This window comes from Coenobita brevimanus, chromosome 86 (genome assembly GCF_032717465.1).
Source record: "Coenobita brevimanus isolate Jiangsu-jjx chromosome 86, ASM3271746v2, whole genome shotgun sequence".
In the NCBI taxonomy this organism is placed as follows: domain Eukaryota; kingdom Metazoa; phylum Arthropoda; class Malacostraca; order Decapoda; family Coenobitidae; genus Coenobita; species Coenobita brevimanus.
The window spans coordinates 31,153,900-31,174,537 of NC_137039.1; positions in this window are offsets into that span (position 1 = coordinate 31,153,900).

The window sequence follows — 20,638 nt, forward strand, 5'->3', positions numbered from 1 at the left end:
TCAAGAAAGGAGAGGGAGCATCCTAGGAAGGGCATCTGGTATATCTCCGCTATTTTCTTCACAGTATACGAATGGTGTTATGCGGTATGGTAATGGTGGTGTGGCTGAACCTAACGATTACGAGTAGTGTTGTAAGTACTGAATTTTTTTTTCCTTCAATGTGTAGTATGATGAATAATGTGGTTTATTTATGATGGTTGATGCATATCGTTTTACATAATTGTCCAGACTGATGCTTATCATTAAACTTGATTTTTCAGACATGTGATTATCCTGGTACCAGATATTCGTTCATCCATCCGTACATACGTACCGTATATTATGCACGCACATAACATAGATATAGTTGCCAGATTATCCAGTACCTGATTATCCACACCTTTTTTTTTTTAATGCTATTATCCGCCCATCTATCGAAACGTGTGTGTGTGTGTGTGTGTATATATATATATATATATATATATATATATATAAATATATATATATATACACACACACACACACACACACACACACACACACACACAGAAAGGCTGCATATGTAAGTACTGTATATGTACGAGAGAGAGAGAGAGAGAGAGAGAGAGAGAGAGAGAGAGAGAGAGAGAGAGGTAAAAGCCTGTTACTTGGCCAGACTGATATAATTTGTCAAGAACACTCTCTCTCTCTCTCTCTCTCTCCAGTGTTCCTCTTTCATTACCGTCTCCCTCCCCCTTCCTTTTCCCTCTTCCTCCCTTTCTCTATTCGTCCTACCATCTCTTACTCTGACCTTCCCTCCCTCCCTCCCCCGTCTCTCACTCACTGTCTCTCATCATATCTCTCTCACTTGCTTAATTAGAGAGCATGCTATCTTTACCTGGCTTTAATAGAGTGAGAGGAAGAGAGGGGGGTGAGAGAAAAGGGAACAAATTAAGAGAGAGAGAGAGAGAGAGAGAAATTGTTGGAATGTGAGAGTATTCTAGGGAATTTGTGTGTGTGTGTGTGTGTGTGTGTGAGAGAGAGAGAGAGAGAGAGAGAGAGAGAGAGAGAGAGAGAGAGAGGAGCGAAATGAGAAAGCTATTTAAAGAGGCAAAGGGTGAGAGAAAAGATAGCTCTATAAATGTCTCTTTTATCTCACTAGAGCTAACTTTAGGCCCCTAAGGATAGCGACAGGTGTAGCCGAGAGAGAGAGAGGGAGAGAGAGAGAGAGTACCAAATATATAGGATACTAAACAGCAGTGAAATTAAGAGAAAAAAAAAAAGAAAAAAAAAAAAACAGATAACAGTAGCCTACAAAATGAGCTACGATAATGGTGAAGTACAAGAACAACTACAAATAATCAGTAGCAAAAACAAGATGTACTAAGAAGTAGTGACAGTACAAAGAGAAGAAATACAAAAAAGGAACGAAGTCCGGTGCAAAAACGTGAAGTAGCTAGTGGGAATACAAAAATAGCGTTAGGGATCAATACACCCTGCTAAATAAAAAGAAAAAAGGAAACATGAAATACAATAACAGGAAGTACAAAAAAGGGGGCGGGGGGAAGAGTGTCAATTAAAATGAGTTACAGAACCAGGAGCAACGACATTTTAGGCCAAGTTTAAGAGAATAGAACATAGGTAAGATTTGTGCAGGAATAAATCGGAATGGAAGAGGTGTTACGGAGCGTCTGAAGTCCAGAGGTATGTGAACCTCTGACTTATTGAAATATTTTCTATCTAAGTGATTGAGAGGGACGCCTTCACGTGGTGGCACCGATATAATTGAGTAGATCCACTGCCCAGCTTTACAAACGCCCCTCATTTCATTCCCTATCCCCCGAAAGGAGAATGGTGGACGGCCGGGAAAGGACAATTCCAACCCGCAGTTCACAGGGTTTACATTTCAGATGAACCTTGGAATTGCTGCTGCTGCTGCTACAATTACTGTTACTACTACTACTACTACTACTACTGCTGCTGCTATCTTTCATTGCCCTGTCAGGAGCATAGGGGTCCGGGGCTTGGCTTCTCAGTCTAGAAAATTAATGCGAGTAACCTGTCACTCTTTCCAAAGTGGTATGTATATTATGTAAACAACAGACTTCAACCACTTGTAAAACGTATACCCTTTTTGGACCACACGGTTATTGCACCTTATTCCACTATACTCCCAGGTGTCCATTTCGTTATATGGTTACCACCCAATGTAGGAAAATGTTTCCTGGCTACATCAAACAATATGGTTTATTCGACGATAGTACTACGTCAAGTGAGAGGACGGTAGATGCCTCCACCTACCATCTTTTAAACTGCACATACTCTTGTTAAGCCCTTCAGTGCGAGGACTTCTTTCTTTCATTTTATCTACCGAACGACGATTTTAATCATTCTGGTGGAGGCATCACTCAGCGAAGGGTTTACAAAGTATCTCCAGTAACCTTTTCTGCACCGTGACACATATAAGATATACTAATAACATATACCAACATCCGGCGCTGGATTTGAACTATATGTAATACAACAAGCATGCTTGAAGATGTTGAATATCTGTCTGACTCCACCACGCCCTGCTTAACCCCCATCTCCAAGGGATAACTCTCGTCACTTGTAGGTTAACTCATCGAGCTATAGGTAACACCCCCCTCACGTGAGAGGTTATCCTCACCTGTGGGTTATTCGCTCCAGTGGGTAGTTCCTCAAAGAGGGTTACCTTCACCTGTGGCTCACCTCCAAGGGCCTAAACACCTTGAGAGCCAGTCCCCTTAGAGATATTCGCTCCCATTAGAAAGTTTGATGTCAACACAACCATTCTATGTTAGAGAACTATAACCCCGATGTAGAGCTAGTCGTAGGGAAATACGTTTAAAATGGTGCATTGACAAAGTTAACTGCACACTTGCCGATGAAAACTTGATATGCCTTGCCAGCCCACCTGCAATTGACGCCTGCGAGGAAGACCAAAAATTTCAAGACGAGATTCACTTTTCTTTCAAGATCAGGCACAGATTTTCACTAGGTTTTGTATTCATGATACACTTTCATTTTTTTTTTTTTTCCATCGTTACACATAGCAAAATTAATGTATGTACAAATCAAAATATGTAGAGAGAAAACGAGGATTTTTGTAAAAGGATAAACAAAAATATTTAATGAAATATAATTAGTGATGAGTGTTCATTATAATGGTGTTGTGAATTCTGATGTGAGTGAGTCACTGGCATCAGTGATGTTAAGGCGATGGAAGTGATGTTATCGGCTAATATTTTGACAGGCTTTAGGGTGGATGTGGTGGTTGGCAGCAGAGCAGTGGGGGGGGGGGAGGATAGGAAAAAGAAAACGGGATCCAGTAATATCTTCACGAAACCATATAATCCGGTGACGTGTATTTCATTTCACTCGTCCCAGTTGTCTGTCATGGTGAAGGAAATCATCTGGGGTAGATACGCCATCGTGATGAATCAAATATTTAAACGTCTTCAGTATGATGGGTTTTTCCAAAGTTGGTCATAGTCCGTTGTTATAATTTTCTGTGACTCTCTCTCTCTCTCTCTCTCTCTCTCTCTCTCTCTCTCTCTCGTGTGTGTATGTGTGTGTGTAAGTGCCGAATCATCCTGCTACTGCCGAGACACACTGGCTTGGTGGGTTAGTTTGGCAGTGTTGAGGCATATTAAGTTCCTGCCCGAAAGTGTGCAGTCAGATGCAATATTTCGAGCGTTGTTCAGTGACTGATCAGTTCTAGGGAAAGCTTGTAAGAAGGACTGATTGTTCTCTTGAAGAGGATAGACCATGAGTCAATGCTGAATCATCTTGAGTCATATTCTAGTCTCCCCAAGGAGGGTTGGCCCCCACGTGGAAGTGCCCACATGTGGATGTAACCCACCAAATGAAGGGGTCTCATGTAAGGGATGGTCCTGCAGATGAGGTTTAGTTTCCTTGGTGAGTCAGTCTCCTCTGGGGGTAGAGAATTGACCCCCAGTGTGTGTAGTCCCCCAAGAGCAAGGTAGGGAAGGGCGTGGTCGCACTTGCATGCACCGTGGTCAAGGTCATACGAGAAAGTCACATGTTTGATCTTTAGACCACATGATTGGTGCGAGCGATGTACGCACTGAGTGCACCTTGTCAGTAGTTTCTGGCATCTTCAGGCAATTCTTATTTAGCTTACTAGAGACTTTTTAGACAGTTGTTAGAAATAGCCATAATTAATTCCTTTACCACAAGAAATCCTTCCTAAATTAGTACGGTAAAAATACTTTCATGGTAGTCAAAAGATACCAAAGAAATACATCACGACTGAACGGGATAACTTTAATGTATCACTGGATTAATGTAGCGCAGTTGAATTTCGTAGTTCCTTTCGTATCATAAAGTGTAATGTGATCTTATTGAACGAAAATTCATTCGTTTTAACCCGGTGAAGGTATTCGTATTTTTGTAACATATTTCCCATAGCTCAGTGGCAAAATACTATTGCTACGGCTCTACATCCTTTTCATAGTAGTTTTCTGTGACTGGCACCATACTCTAGTGTTAATCTTTTGTTACAGCTGAGCATGTAATCTGGAAACATGCCAATTTTATGCCTACTTAAAGTGAACCGAGTATAATCAACAGTAATGAGACGGTTTGGCATCTCCCATCAATTAGCCGAGAATCCTGGCGTGTAGAGGAGAGGTTTTGCCCGCGACCTTATGGCCAAGATTGGAATGTTAACTCCCCCGCTAATTCTGTGAGAGCCAGACGTTAGTGAGGTGCATGATGGAAGTGTATGGGCGGCCCTGGCAGTACCCCCGTGTTGCAGAGTTGGCAGGAGTGTGCAGAGTACGGCTAGGTGTGTGTATGTGTGTGTGGGTTGGCAACGCTGGGGTATATTTCGGAGAGTTGGCAGGCGTGGGGCGTGGCGGATGTTAACTAACCCTTATCCAAAATAGCGAGAAATAAGATGAACAGAGTCGACGTTTTTACATGAGCTGCAATTCAGTCTTCTGTTATATTCTGTTAAACTTCCGGCTGAAGAAGTTCTCATATGCTGGGAGTCAATTCAGTAACTAATAAATAAGTTAATAAATATATATATATGTATGTATGGAATCCTGGGTCAGTTCAGTGCCGGTCACAAGCCCATATGTATTGGTAAGGGTTGGTGTCAGGAATAGGATCTAGCTGTAAAAATGTGTAAAGCCCAGATAGGGTATGTTGTATTACCATATCGTTTAGCTTACTGAATATCATGTGCTCTCCTTGGCTAAATTGATTTAATGTACCATTTTGCTTAATTTAGTGAAATGAAGACTACTCAGTTTTTTTTTTTATTGAGGCGAAGATGCACTTGATAGGTTGGTGACGATTGGCTGAATACAACATGTCCGAATAACATTTACTAACCCAAATTTCCCCACCAGATGTATGTTGTGAAATAATAATAAAGAGATTATGAAGGAACGTTGCATTCAGCCAATCATCACCAATCTGTCAAGTGCATCTTCGCCTCGATTAAAAAAAAAAAAAAGCAGTATAGGTGGCTGGGTTGCATAGTCTACACACACACACACACACACACACACACACACTTCGTGTGGTCGTTGTGGTGGGAGTTTGGGCATCTTACCATGGACCGTTTGCGCGGGGTCTCGAAAGGGATGCCCCGGCCCTAGGGTGTTTCAAGAAAACTTAAAACAGCATATACAGTAAGGTGAACGATGAGCAGTCACAAAGGGTTGACGTTCTGGCGGTCAACACAGGCTGTAATATGTAAAATCGCAAGGCATATGCAGTGATGATGGTGGCAGCATGTCCAGTGGTAGGATGGTTGGGACGGGCATGGTGTGGGTCCGAGCAGCTTACCTCCTCGTGGTGGACCTGGGTAGAGTGATCATTCATATATTGTTGCTGTGGCCCCAGATTCATTTCAAATTTGAACCCTGTGGAGTGCAGCCTGAAATTGCCCTCTTGCAGCCCACGACCCTTGTTTGGGAGATAAGAAGAGAGTCGAGGGATGCTTGTGTAACTTGGCAGTAGAAGCGCCCAGTTCTATGAGCGCCACCTCATGAAGGCGTCCCTCTCCAGGACCACGTATAAGGGCTGATAAAAGTGCAGGAATGATCACTCTAGCTAAAAGCTGCAAACTTGACAAAGTTTGTCAAACAACACAGTTACTTTATGGCATTAAAATATGTCTTTATGTAAAGAAGAAGGAACGAAAGGCAAGAAGCTTGCAAATTATTCCCTCCAAGAAAACAAAAACAGTACAACAGCTAATTTCAAGATCCGTTGATTTCGAGATGCCTGGACACACTGTCTTTAAAAGACTGGAGGTCATAAGCAGTAGGAAATACAGACAAAGGAAGACAGTTCCAGGGTTGACCTGTTGCATACACGAAGGACGTGGAGTAGCGGTTAACTCTTGCATTGGAGAGTTGGACAGAAAAGGGATGACAATTTGCTGCTAGACGGGTATTACGCGTTCGGCGTGATGGAGGGCTGTAAGCAGATAGTTCAGAGGAGCAGTGACCAGCGAAGTAGCGGGGAAGAGATAGATGTTGAAGGGAGCCAGTAAGAGAAGGAGAGTTAAGGAGACGACAAGTCCTCTGACCCCACCTTGTTGAGAAAGGCTGTATTTGGGGAACCTACCCGCGCGTGAAAGTTGTACTCTACACAGGGACGAATAGAATCCGTGTATAAAGTCAACAGCTGTGTAAGGGTAAAGACGACAAGGAGTCGGCGTAGCACAGCTAATCTTTCGGAAGCAGATTTTACAAGAGAGGGAATACAGTATGGTCTTTCCAAGATAAATTCCGAGAAAATGAAACCCCAAGTACGGTATGTTCAGAGACGATGCAGGATTGAGTTGAGTATTGTTAAAAATTAGAGGATAATCCTGTGCATGGTGCCATTAAAATATATACTCGGTGACATTGAGGTGCGTAGTGGGAGGCAGAGAGAAGGTTGGTGACGTGTTATAAATACTTGATGTTACTTAGAGGTTTGGTGACACAAACCTTAATACTTAGTGACATCATTTAGAGGTATGGTGACATCTTACAGATACTTGGTGACTGCTGAGATGTTTGGTGACATCATAGTGTTTGGTGACAAATACGTGATGTTACTTAGAGGTTTGGTTACGAACCTAAATACTTGGTGGCATTATTTAAAAGTATGGTGACATTTTACAGGTAAATACTTGGTGGCATTACTTAGAAGGATGGTGACATTTTACAGGTAAATACTTGGTGGCATTACTTAGAAGGATGGTGACATTTTACAGGTAAATACTTGGTGGCATTACTTAGAAGGATGGTGACATTTTACAGGTAAATACTTGGTGGCATCATTTAGAAGGATGGTGACATTTTACAGGTAAATACTTGGTGGCGTCATTTAGAAGTATGGTGACATTTTAAAGGTAAATACTTGGTGGCATTATATACAGCAGAAGTATGGTGACATTTTACAGATACTTGATGCTACTTAGAGGTTTGGTGACAAACCTAAATACTTGGTGGCATAATTTAGAAGTGTGGTGACATTTTACAGATACTTAGTGACTACTGAGATGTTTAGTGACATCTTGAGAGGCACTAGTTTCTTGGTGACATTACTTAGATATCTGGTGACATCTGGAGGTATTTGGTGAGAGGTTTGGTGATATATTAAAGATACTTGGTGACATTTAAAGGTATTTTGGTATCTTAAGACATCCTGAAGAAACAAAGGATGAAATTTTCATGTTTCTCTAAGTTACTTAGTGAAAAATATACCGTCACTGAATCAATTTCGTATAAAAACGATAGTTTTCACTCCACCGTACTGCCACCCCTGGGGAAGGGGGGAAAGAATACTTCCCCAGTATCCCTGCTTGTCGTAAGAGGCGACTAAAAGGGTCCTTTTTCCTCCAGTCTTTCTCTTCTTACTGTCCTCTTCTGCTCTTCTGTCCTCCCTCCCTTCTTGTTACTTCCGTGTTTCTTCTTACCTTTCTTTTCCCCCTCTGCTCCCACAATGGTATGTGGCCATATTGTGGCATGGTACTAATTCTTCGTTATTTATACCTGCCAGTTCATCATTATTCCTTCGTTTCTTCATACTGCATAGCATACAATAATATTATACAAGTTTTTAGATGGATTGTTATAGGTAAACATGATGCTTCCTGTGGACAACTTTACCTATCAGTCGGAGCCAGGACTACAGGGGCGTGAATGGTGCCAGGACCGCAGGGGCGTGACTGGTGCCAGGATTGCAGAGGCATAGCGTGAAGGGTAAGTGGATGGTTGTGAGGCACATTTTATTAAGCATGCTGTTGATTAGTTCTCCCAGTATCGTATTATTTCTTTTTCCTGACTAAATGTACCGTACCTCACCTCACCTGTGGATTGGTATATATATATATATATATATATATATATATATATATATATATATTACATAGTGTTATGATTATCTGGGTAGTTAATATAAACATCAATAGGTTTCAGATATCTTGTGTGACTCATTTAGTATAATTTTGAAATTATCTGATCAAATGTATAACCATGACTCATTGTGTCAATGAAATTCGATGTTTTCATTCTGATTATAATGTTATGCGCTGGAACAAGGATTACCGAACAGAACTTTAGTTGCCTCGGCCCGTTGATGTGCTTCCACTATTATTGTCGGGTCCAGCGGCAACAGGATGGATGCTGCGGGGAGAGGGAAGTCAGTGGTGGGTAACTTCTGCGGTGTTGGGAGCAGTGAAATGACATGATATAAGAGCAGTGAAGTTTCTTGTTTGATTTTTTTCATCTTTTTATCGCTTGTGTGTGTGTGTGTGTGTGTGAGAGAGAGAGAGAGAGAGAGAGAGAGAGAGAGAGAGAGTGTGTGTGTGTGTGTGTGTGTGTGTGTGTGTGTGTGTGTGCAGAGCAGAGAAATGAGGACATGAAGCAGGAGCAATAAACAGTTTCTTGCTTGATGTCTTCTTCATCTTGACGCTTCATCTTACCAATGCCAGGTAGGAGTTTGTTTACACGTATCCTGCGTGCCAACCCTACCAGATGCCAACACCAAATATCCACGTCTACCAGCTACTTCCGCTCCCTCCTCTTCCTCATGCATGTCACCTTCCCTATATATCTAAACACTGACCATTGCCCTACATGCGGTGTCAGTTCTTAACACCTCGTCCTTAGCGATTTAGTGTACATATTTCACACGAACATTCTTATTTGTGTTTATATCACTTAAATATCCACAGAGTTTGCATCAGTAACGTAAAAGGAGACTGAAGTGTAAGGTAGTATAGATCGCTAGGGAAGAGGCGTTACGAAGTGTCCCGTGCCGCTCAGCGTGCAACCCGAAATTTCAATACATTTTCCACTCACAGTGACATCCCGTAGGTAATTTCTTCAGTTGCGATTTACCTTAGTGACCTCTGGGAATGGGTAGTGTTGTTGTTGTTCCTCATGCTCGTCTGTCCTGCAGTACATCATCCGCCCTTCGGGAAATAGGAAGGGTGTTGAGGGACGTTTATGTGCCCCGGTAGGTCTCCCAGTTATATCGGTGCCACCGCGCGAAGGCCTCACTCACCAATACCACCGTAATTAAAGCTGTATCTAACCTGAATCGTCTCCCGAAAGTGGAATGTATCTCGTCGGTAGGCAGCAAGAATTAAACAAAAAATACCGTGACGTCGCCGTATGGACGGGTTAGGCTAGTTCCCACAAACCTATACTCCTTTGACACTAACTTGGTTTTTAATTGTCATCTCCCTCATGGCATTGGCCCCACCTTGATCCCCTCCCCTTCCCCCTTCTGTGAAAACGGGGCTACGAAAATGATTGATGGGAAAGAGGGTTATGATGATGATGATGGGATACCGCGGCAGGTAGGATTGTGGGCTTTAAACCGATTATCCGAACAATTGTGAAGCGTAATCCAGGGGTTAGCGTCACCCAGCTACTCATCACCCCCCCACCCCCCTCCCCAAAGAAAAAACAATCCACTTACCATATTTTCATTTTCATATTTTTTTGCCGTACACATTAATCACCCCCAACGTGAAATATAAGTTTTTACCGCCGCGAATAAAAGCATAATATTTCACCTCTTTTTTTATATATATTTTTTACTTGTCCTCTGCTGGCTAACATTCCTGTGCTGATAGAGACTAGGTATGTTTTTCTGGTTTGATGTCTTTACTATGATGAGTTTGGAAGGAAAGCGACGGAGTGTTTTAAGTGTGAGGTGACGCCGTTGAATAGTATGAGAACATTTGTCCCTGCTGGTTGGCAATTGTATTTTACTTACCCCTCCACTACAAAAAAAATAAATAAATAAATAAAAATTCGGGCAGTATATATGCGAGTCAGAGAGAGAGGGAGGGAGAGAGAGAGAGAGAGAGAGAGAGAGAGAGAGAGAGAGAGAGAGAGAGAGGAGGGGTAAAGCGTTCCACTACAGTGTTAAAAGTTACGAATCTATAATGGACCTAGGAGTGCTGGGAGAGTGTACGTGTGGATGGTTACGCCGGAGGGATAGAGGTCAGAATTCACCAGGCTTCAGAGATTAGGGAATTGATTCAGCCCTTCATTTCTCTGGCCAGGCTCTTAAGTGCTTTTATGGCAAGGCGTATTTTTGACACCGGGGTCAGGAAGTGACAGCAGGTGTTGTGTTTTGATTTATTGTGTGTGAGTGTGTGTGTGTGTGTGTGTGTGTGTGTGTGTGTGTGTGTGTGTGTGTGTGTGTGATAAATAACAAAAATAGAAAAGTTTTGATCCGATTTTAACCAAACCTGGTGGCGGGGTGGAGGGTCAGTCACGGAGGAAACCTATTGATATTGAGAACAGTATCTTAAAGGAGCCATGTGTCTTTATATGAGCAGTCTAACTAAAGCATTTATGATCAGCTTTGCTGCAGGTTGAGACATTCTACTGTAACTGTTTGTGAATGATCTTTTAATGTCTTTGCAGGTGTCGGTGCGTATTTTTCTAGTGACCCTGACGTTGACTGGGTATCGTCGTTCAACCACCCACGCCTCGTCGCTTCGTACAAGGTGAATAATTTTACTTTACTCGGTTATTTAGACTGATCCAATATGCAGTACTAAAAATAAAATATCAGTTTCCAGTTTCCACCCATTCCTTAGTTGTTTTCATGCATGCTGCGACTTTGTTTCCTGAGTTCAAACTTTGCAATTAAGCCATCCATCTTAACTCAGTATTAACCCCCGATACCTTCTAGCCCAATGACCAAGCAAAAGGTTTGAGAATGAATGTGTGCCGTAGATAGAAAGATAAATTAATTTCACTTGGTCGCAGACATACCATAACCAAGATCCAGGCAAATGTCGGATACAGTTGTGGCCTAAAACTGGGAATAAAATAGTAATAGCGATAATACCGGATAGGTCAGTTAAGGATGTCCAGATTTCCAGTTCAGTGTGTGTGTATGTGTGTGTGTGTGATTTGCACCTTTTAATTTCATCTGTTTATTATCATTAATGATTATTATTATTGTTATTATTATTATTATTATTATTATTATTATTATTATTGTTATTGTTGTTATTATTATTATTATTATTATTATTTTCCAGGTAAAATAAAATCCTCTTCCCTCCGCGGGAGCAACCCAACCAACGCGTCGTTCAAGCTCGCCGGTGGTGAGTGTTGGCATCTGGTTCGTTGGTAGGGCGTCAGGTTAGGTTAGGTAGGTCTTGTGAAAATATTACCACCAACACGAATAACACTTTTTTGTCCAAGTTTACCCTGCAGGATAGAGCAGCGGCGGTGAAACGGACGGGGTGAAACTGATAAGAGATCAAGAGTAATACGGCAAGGACAGACCGTGAAGAAATCAAGAGTAGGCTGATACAGTAAGGACAAACTGAGGACAACAGTAGACTGGGAAGAGATCAATAGTAATACACGAAGGACAAACTTAGAAGAGAACAAGAGTAATATGAAACTGAGACGGGAACAAGGGTAATATAGGAAGAACAAACTGAGAAGAGATCGTTAGTAATGCAGGAAAGAGAAACTGAGAAGAGATCAAGAGTGACATGAAACTGAGAAGAGATAAAGAGTGACATGAAACTGAGAAGAGATAAAGAGTGACATGTAACTGATAAGAGATCAAGAGTGAAATGAAACTGAGAAGAGATCAAAAGTGACATGAAACTGAGAAGAGATCAAGAGTGACATGAAACTGAGAAGAGATTAAGAGTGACATGAAACTGAGAAGAGATCAAAAGTGACTTGAAACTGAGAAGAGATCAGGAGTAATACAGGAAGGACAAACTGAGAAGAGAACAAGAGTAATATAGAAGGACAGACTGAGAAGAGATCAATAGTAATACAGGAAGGAGAAACTGAGAAGAGAACAAGAGTGATATGAAACTGAGAAGAGAATAATAATAATACAGGAAGGACAAACTGAGAAGAGAACGAGTAATACAGGAAGAACAAACTGAGAAGAGAACAAGAGCAATACAGGAAGGACAGATCAGAGAACAACAGTAGACTGGGAAGCGGTCAAAAGTAGTATAGGCATGGCTGTGAAGAGATCAATTGTAATACAGGAAAAACAAACTGAGAAGAGAACAAGAGTAATACAGGAAGGACAAACCGAGAAGAGATCAATAGTAATACAGGAGGGACAAACTGAGAAGGGGACAAGAGCAATACAGGAAGGATGAACTGAGACAATATCAAGAGTAATACAGGAAGGACAAACCAGAGAACAACAGTGGACAGGAAAGAGGTCAAGAGTAATATAGGAATGGCTGAAACTGTGAAGAGATCAAGAGTAGACTGGGAAGAGAGTAAGAGTAATATGACACTGAGAAGAGGTCAAGAGTAATATAGGAATGGCTGAAACTGTGAAGAGATCAAGAGTAGACTGGGAAGAGAGTAAGAGTAATATGACACTGAGAAGAGGTCAAGAGTAGTCCCGTATGAAACATCAAGAATAGTATGAAAAAGTAAGATAAGGTCGAGCAGTATGAAACCGAGAAGAGATGAAGAGTAACTTGAAACTGAGAAGAGATCAAGAGCAGTATGAAAGAAGCTGGCAAGAGTAGTATGAAACTGAGATCGAAGAGCATGAAACCGAGAAGAGATCAGGAGTAATACAGGAAGGACCAACTAAGAACAACAGTAGACTGGGTAGAGACCGTGAGTAGCATGAAACTAAGAGATCATCAGTAGACTGGGAAGAGATCAAGAGTAGTATGAGACTGAGAAGAGATCAAGAGTAATGTGAAACTGAGAAGAGATCAAGAGTAGAATGAAAGTCAACTCAGCTCATCTCATCTTAGTTCAGCTCAACCCAACTCGGCGATAATCAGATCAACTCAACTGATTCCCCTTGATCTTAGTTGGTGCTGGACGGGATCAGAGGACGTCCCAGGAGACTTAAGGAGTTATAAAAAAAAAGGTAAGATCTTTAGGTTTGGATAAAAAGGGTGCTGCTCTAAAATTATGGCCTTGGAGACTTCGTAACGGATGGTCCTTAGCAATTTATTCTGTGTACTAAATGTCCGTGGAATCTTGGTTTATTATTGGTGTAGATTATGCTGAAATTTAGATGATACACAGGCGAATGATAAGGTGTAAGAAAAGCTATGAGAGAGAGAGAGAGACTATAAGCTTAGGGGTATACGTGACCTGCCTGCTTCTCTGCCTACCTCATCTCTCTCTGCCCAACCCAGTGCCTGCCTCACTTCCTGCCTGTCACTGCCCATCCCCGTCTCTCTCTCTCTCTCTCTCTCTCTCTCTCAGATAAACACACACACACACACACACACACACACACACACACACACACACACACATTCTCAAGTCAGCGGGGTGTAATTTCAGCCAATCAAATTTAATTAATACCGTTGACGGGTATTTCCTCGACCAATGAGCGTCCTTCTCACACACTTTGAAATTTTGATGACCAGGGAGCCTCCTTCGTACAAATTTTAAACTGTCAAGGGATTTCAGTTGACCAATCAGCTTTCGAGGCACATATTTTGAATTTGAACGGAATTATATTAGCTAACGAGCGCCAGTCTTATATATTTTGAACTGTGAACGGAAATCAGTCGGCCAGTTAGCTTTCGTCTCACATATTTTGAAATTGGAATGTAATTTTTGCAGTCAGCTTCCGTGTGCCATATTTTTGAATTTAGAACTGAATTATCATAGCCAGTAAACGTTCGTCTGATATATTTTGAACTTTGAACGGAAATCAGTTGGCCAGTTAGAGTCCGTCTATTAGTTTTCGTCGTAAATGTTTTGAATTTTGAGGGGAACATCATTGGCATGAAGCTTTCATCTAACATATTTCGCATTTAGATGGAAATTTTATCACCCTGTATCCTGTATCACTGAGACAGAACCTTAGCAGTAGTATTGCTAATTAATAGACTTCGTAACACCTCAGCCTTTTCGATTTATTTGACTATTTATCTTATTTGTGTGTGGCCCTTCTTATTATTACTCAAGTATTTATGGGACCTGTGTCTTTACTAGTAAAGTATTAATACTGAAGAAAATATGAAGGTGTAATAGGCAGGATAACTCGCAAAGGAAGAAGCGTTACGAGGTCTCCAATGTAGGCGTGAATACCAAGAATAACTAGCCTCGTTAGCATAGGAGACCTCGCAGCACATCCTCCTTACCGATTAATTTTCCACCTACCGAATTATTTTCCACTTACCGATTTATTTTCCACCTACCGAATTATTTTCCACTTACCGATTTATTTTCCACTTTCCATCTGAATATTATGCGTTTCGAGGACGTATCATCTCTCACTGCCGGTATAGTTCTTTCACACAAACTTGGCCCGTTTTTCGTCCTTCTGCAGCTTATTTCCCGTAGATCAGTGGCAGAATAAGACAGTGTTACGGCTCTGCATCCTTACCATAGCACCTCTTCGTGACTAGCACCATAGTGTAGTGCAGGGGTCGGCAACCTTTGATGGACTGGGACCCGGACCTGCTCTGTTACTCAGCTGGTGGGCCACATGTTTGAAGTCGTTAAAGACTACACCCCCCTCCTCTAATAATAATAATAATAGTGATACTACTACTACTACTACTACTACTACTACAACAACAACAGCTACTACTACAACTGCTACTACTACTACTAACAGTATATAAGAATGCACGTAAATTAGAGTAATCTTTATTCCAAAGTATTTTCTAAAATTATACTGAATACAATTTGTACAAAATAAATGCATTAGAAAAAAACTAATTTTCATATAAACAAGTATCACCATGTGTAGTAGAAATATTGAGAGTATATCCTTAAAATTATACTGAATACAGTTTCTATAAAAATGCTTTAGAAACGACAGAATTAACGTTCATTAAAACAATTACCACCATGTGCAATAGGCGTATATGGCATGCATGTTGTCGTTTATCGCACAGGCCAGATTATCGCAGTGGGCAGTAACTTTTGCACATCCGCCAGTGCTGCACCACGGAGCGCTGGGTGCAGCACGTCATAGCCTCCTAATCTGAGCCAAGTCTGTTCCAATACACACTTCTTCGAACAGCCTAACTCTAACTAGTGTTTGCCCTAGTGATTAACAGCCAGTAAGACTGCATTTTCATCTACTGAGTAAGTGAAACGGGAATATTTTTGTGAATTTGTGGAGCATAGTGGCGGGCCGGTCAGATTAAGCCCGCGGGCCGTAGGTTGCCGACCCCTGTGTAGTCTAGCTAACCCTTCCAGTCGGTAAGTTTCCCCTGAATTGAATAAAATCGTCTGAAGAGTAAGAGTGAAATATAGATACATCGGACTGAAAGGGCGACATAGACAATAACCCCTCCAGTCGATAAGTTTGGCCAAAATCGAATAAAATCGTCTGAAGAGAGTATGATTGAAATATAAAAAAGACATCGGACCGAAAGAGTGGAAAGGGCAAAATTAACCGCTGAGGGAGAGGTGTTAGGCAATCCCCAAACCAACACTGCTACCCCACGACCCCTGCCTTGGCGTAGGAGTGGCGAAAGGTACCCAGACGAGGGGCATTTTTGTAATTGGTATATATATATGGGGCTGATATATCTTGAAGGCTCGTAAAAGCTATTAGAGCGAATAGTACTTAGATTGAAATGACTTGCTCTCTCTCTCTCTCTCTCTCTCTCTCTCTCTCTCTCTCTCACACACACACACACACACACACACACACACACACACACACACACACACACACACAACCCAAGTGCCTTTCCATGTATCGGAGAAGCACTGAGAAAAACTCGTATTAATGACCGACTTTCTTACAGTGGGAAAAAGTGAGAGAGAGAGAGAGAGAGAGAGAGAGAGAGATTTTGACTCCACTCAGAATACTCCTTTCACTTTTTTTTTATCCTCCTGATTTTTCAATTTTTCACTTTTTAGAAACTGACATTGTTTTTCTTCATTCTCTCTCTCTCTCTCTCTCTCTCTCTCTCTCTCTCTCTCTCTCTCTCTCATTTCCCTAACCTGAGATAAGCCTACCCTAACCACACCTACTGTACAGTAGTCTACCTGTATTTGTAAACACATGTAAACACAACCTGATCTCTTCTATAAACATCTACAGTAACTACCACCATTACCACCCTAATGTTTGTTTACAGCAGCTATAACTATCCATCTTGCCAGTACTTCTACCACAACTACCACCATTACTACCACGATTACCCCTGCCACCACAATCAGTACCACATTTTCCACGTCTACCACTACCATTACAACTCCTAGCACTATTATTACAAGAACTAGTATATTATCCCAACTACTATTACTATTATATTTACTAGTACTGCTACCACAAGCGCCACTGCTGATATCACAACCACCACCATCACCACCACAACTGTCACCCACTACCACAACCACCACCGCCGTTACTGACACAGCTTGCACCACTGTCACTACGAACACCAGTACTACCACAACTACCACCATCACCATCACAGCAACCACCATCACTACCACAGCAACCACCATCACTATCACAACTACCACCATCACAACCACAACTACCACCATCACAACCACAACAGCCACCATCACAACCACAACAGCCACCATCACTGCCACAATAACCACCATCACTACCACAACCACAACTATCACCACTGCAGCACCTGCCACCATCACTATCACCTTCTCACTCACATGGCTAAAGAAAGACATGCCTCACATTCATTGTCAGAGAGAGAGAGAGAGAGAGAGAGAGTTTTTACCTTTTTAGGGATGCGGTTTAGTATCTGTTCTCTCTCTCTCTCTCTCTCTCTCTCTCTCTCTCATTATGACAGTGTTGAAGTTTCACACAAATTAGCATAATGATTAATTTCTGCGCATATTTAAAATGATGTTAGTAATTTCCGTGGCCTCTCGTACGTTTATTATTATCATCATTATTATTATTATTATTATGATGATGATGATGATGATGATGATGGTGATGATGATAATGATGTCTTTTTATCATGTTTTGTAATTTCCACATCTTTTTTTCTCTTCCATGTTCATTTTGTCTTTCTTCCTTGCGTCCTTCATTGCCCCCCCCCCTCTCTCTGTCTCACACACACACACACACACACACACACACACACACACACACACACACACAGAAATCTTTCCCCCTCACTGATTGTTTCATTTAAGTTGCGTGCGTTTGCGTGGAGCCCTTGTCTCTTACACGCAAAATGTGAGGGCGAAGTTGAAAGAGAGAGAGAGAGAGAAATGGGGGGAGTAGAATGAGAATATTGATGTGAAAAAAAATGGAGGGAGAAAAATGAATATCTGAATGACGATGAGAAAGAGAGAGAGAGAGAGAGAGAGAGAGAGAGAGAGAGAGAGAGATCGGAGAAAGTTAGAATTAGCTTTACAAGTCTTTATTAAAATACTGATACCCACTTATTGACTTAGCTGGTCCTCTACCACAACTACCAACATTGCAGCCACACCACCTACCACAACTACCAACATTGCAGCCACACCACCTACCACAACTACCAACATTGCAGCCACCCCACCTACCACAACTACCAACATTGCAGCCACCCCACCTACCACAACTACCAACATTCCAGCCACCCCACCTACCACAACTACCCACATTCTTGCCATCCCACCTACCACAACTACCAACATTGCAGCCACCCCACCTACCACAACTACCAACATTGCAGCCACCCCACCTACCACAACTACCCACATTCTTGCCATCCTACCAGCCACAACTACCCACATTGCAGCCACCCCACCTACCACAACTACCCACATTCTTGCCACCCCACCTACCACAACTACCCACATTCTTGCCATCCCACCTACCACAACTACCCACATTCTTGCCATCCTACCAACCACAACTACCAACATTGCAACCACCCCACCTACCACAACTACCCACATTCTTGCCATCCCACCAACCACAACTACCCACATTCTTGCCATCCTACCAGCCACAACTACCCACATTGCAGCCACCCCACCTACCACAACTACCCACATTCTTGCCACCCCACCTACCACAACTACCCACATTCTTGCCATCCCACCTACCACAACTACCCACATTCTTGCCATCCTACCAACCACAACTACCAACATTGCAACCACCCCACCTACCACAACTACCCACATTCTTGCCATCCCACCAACCACAACTACCCACATTCTTGCCATCCCACCTACCACAGCTACCCACATTCTTGCCATCCCACCTACCACGACTTCCAACATTCCAGTCACCCCACCTACCACAACTACCAACATTCCGGCCACTCCACCAACCACAGCTACCAGCATTCCAACCACCCCCATCAACCACAACTACCAACATTCCAGCCACCCCCTACCACAACTACCAACATTCCGGCCACCTCACCTACCTCAGCTACTAGCTAATATTGCACTAATCCTAACAACTAGAACTACCAAAATTCTAACCACAGCTACCAATATTTCTCCAACAACACCTACCAACATTTCTCCAGCCACAACTACCAACATTTCTCCAGCCACAACTACCAACATTTCTCCAACCACAACTATCAACATTCATCCAGTCACAACTATCACTATGTCTAACCACAACTACCAACATTTTTTAGTGTCAGGTAGAAGAAATCCACCCTTTGCTACCACACAACCCTCACTACCACAACAATCATTACTACCACAACAACCATTAGTACCACACCTGCCACCATTACGACCACTTACACCTGCCACGGCCTCCACCACTACCTCTGTCCACCACCACAGCAACTAATAGTACTACCACAACCACCACACATACGACCACGACCACCACTCATGACCACAACAGCCACACCTACCACATCTACAACGACTACTACCACAGCTACCACAACTACCACAACAAAACCACTACCACAACAGTCCCCACCACCATTACCACGGCTACGAGACCTTCTTATAATTCCACACCATCCTACCACAACAACTACCACTACTACCACCATAGTCACACCTACCACAGCAGTCACCAGTACCACCACCACCACAGCTACAAAACCTGGCTGCTTAAAATTCCACACCCCTCCTCCCACCACCACAACCACATCCACCGTCCCTACCACAGTAACATCTGCTACCACAACATGCACCGCCACAGCTACAGAACCTAGCTTGCCTATAATTCCACACACCTCCCACCACAGCTACCACAACTGCAAGTAACCACCATTACCACAAGGACTACCACCACTACTACCACCACCACCACAGCCACATCAACTACCCCCACCACAACTGCCACCACCACTAATACCACCACCACCACCGTCATCACCATTACGACAACCACAGCTGCCCCACCACATCCATTACCCCTACCACATCAGCCACAGCCACCACCCACTTATAATTCCACGCGCCTCCTCCTACCACAACTACCACCATCGCTGAGTAAAAATGAGAGGGAATAATGACAATTTTAATCGGCTTAATGGGAGGAGCTGCTCTAAATCTGAATTGTGGTTGTAGGCCGGTGTTGGTAGGAATTTTGGTTGGAATGGTAGGAATTTTGGTTGGAATGGTGAGAAATGTGGTTGGAATGATAGGAATTCTAGTTGGAATGGTGAGAATTGTGGTTGGAATGGTAGGAATTTTAGTTGGAATGGCAGGAATTCTGGTTGGAACGGTAGGAATTTTGGTTGGAATGGTGAGAATTTTGGTTGGAATAGTGGTAGGGATTTTTCGTTGGAATGGTGAGAATCTTGGTTGGAATAGTGGTAGAGATTTTGGTTGGAATAATGGTAGGAATTTAGATCAGAAATTGGGGTAGGACTGAAGAGGTGTTGGGAATTTGGTTGTGATTGTGGTTGGATTTACGTATTGACAGGAACTTTGGTTGGAATACTTGATGGGGATTTTGGTTGGAAATGTTCGTATGTGTTGGTAGAAATTGTGGTAATTTTGGTAGGAATTGTGGTAGGAATTTATGTAGGAATATTGGTAGTAGTGTTGGTAAGAATGGTGGTAGAAGGTAATTTTTGGTTGGAATTGGTAGGAATTTTTGTAGGAATGGTGGTAGTAGTGTTGGCAGGAGTGGTGATAGAACTTGGCCGGTTTTGGTTGGAATTGGTAGGAATTTTTGTAGGAATGGTGGTAGTAGCGTTTGTAGGAATGGTGGTAGAAGGTAATTTTTGGTTGGAATTGGTAGGAATTTT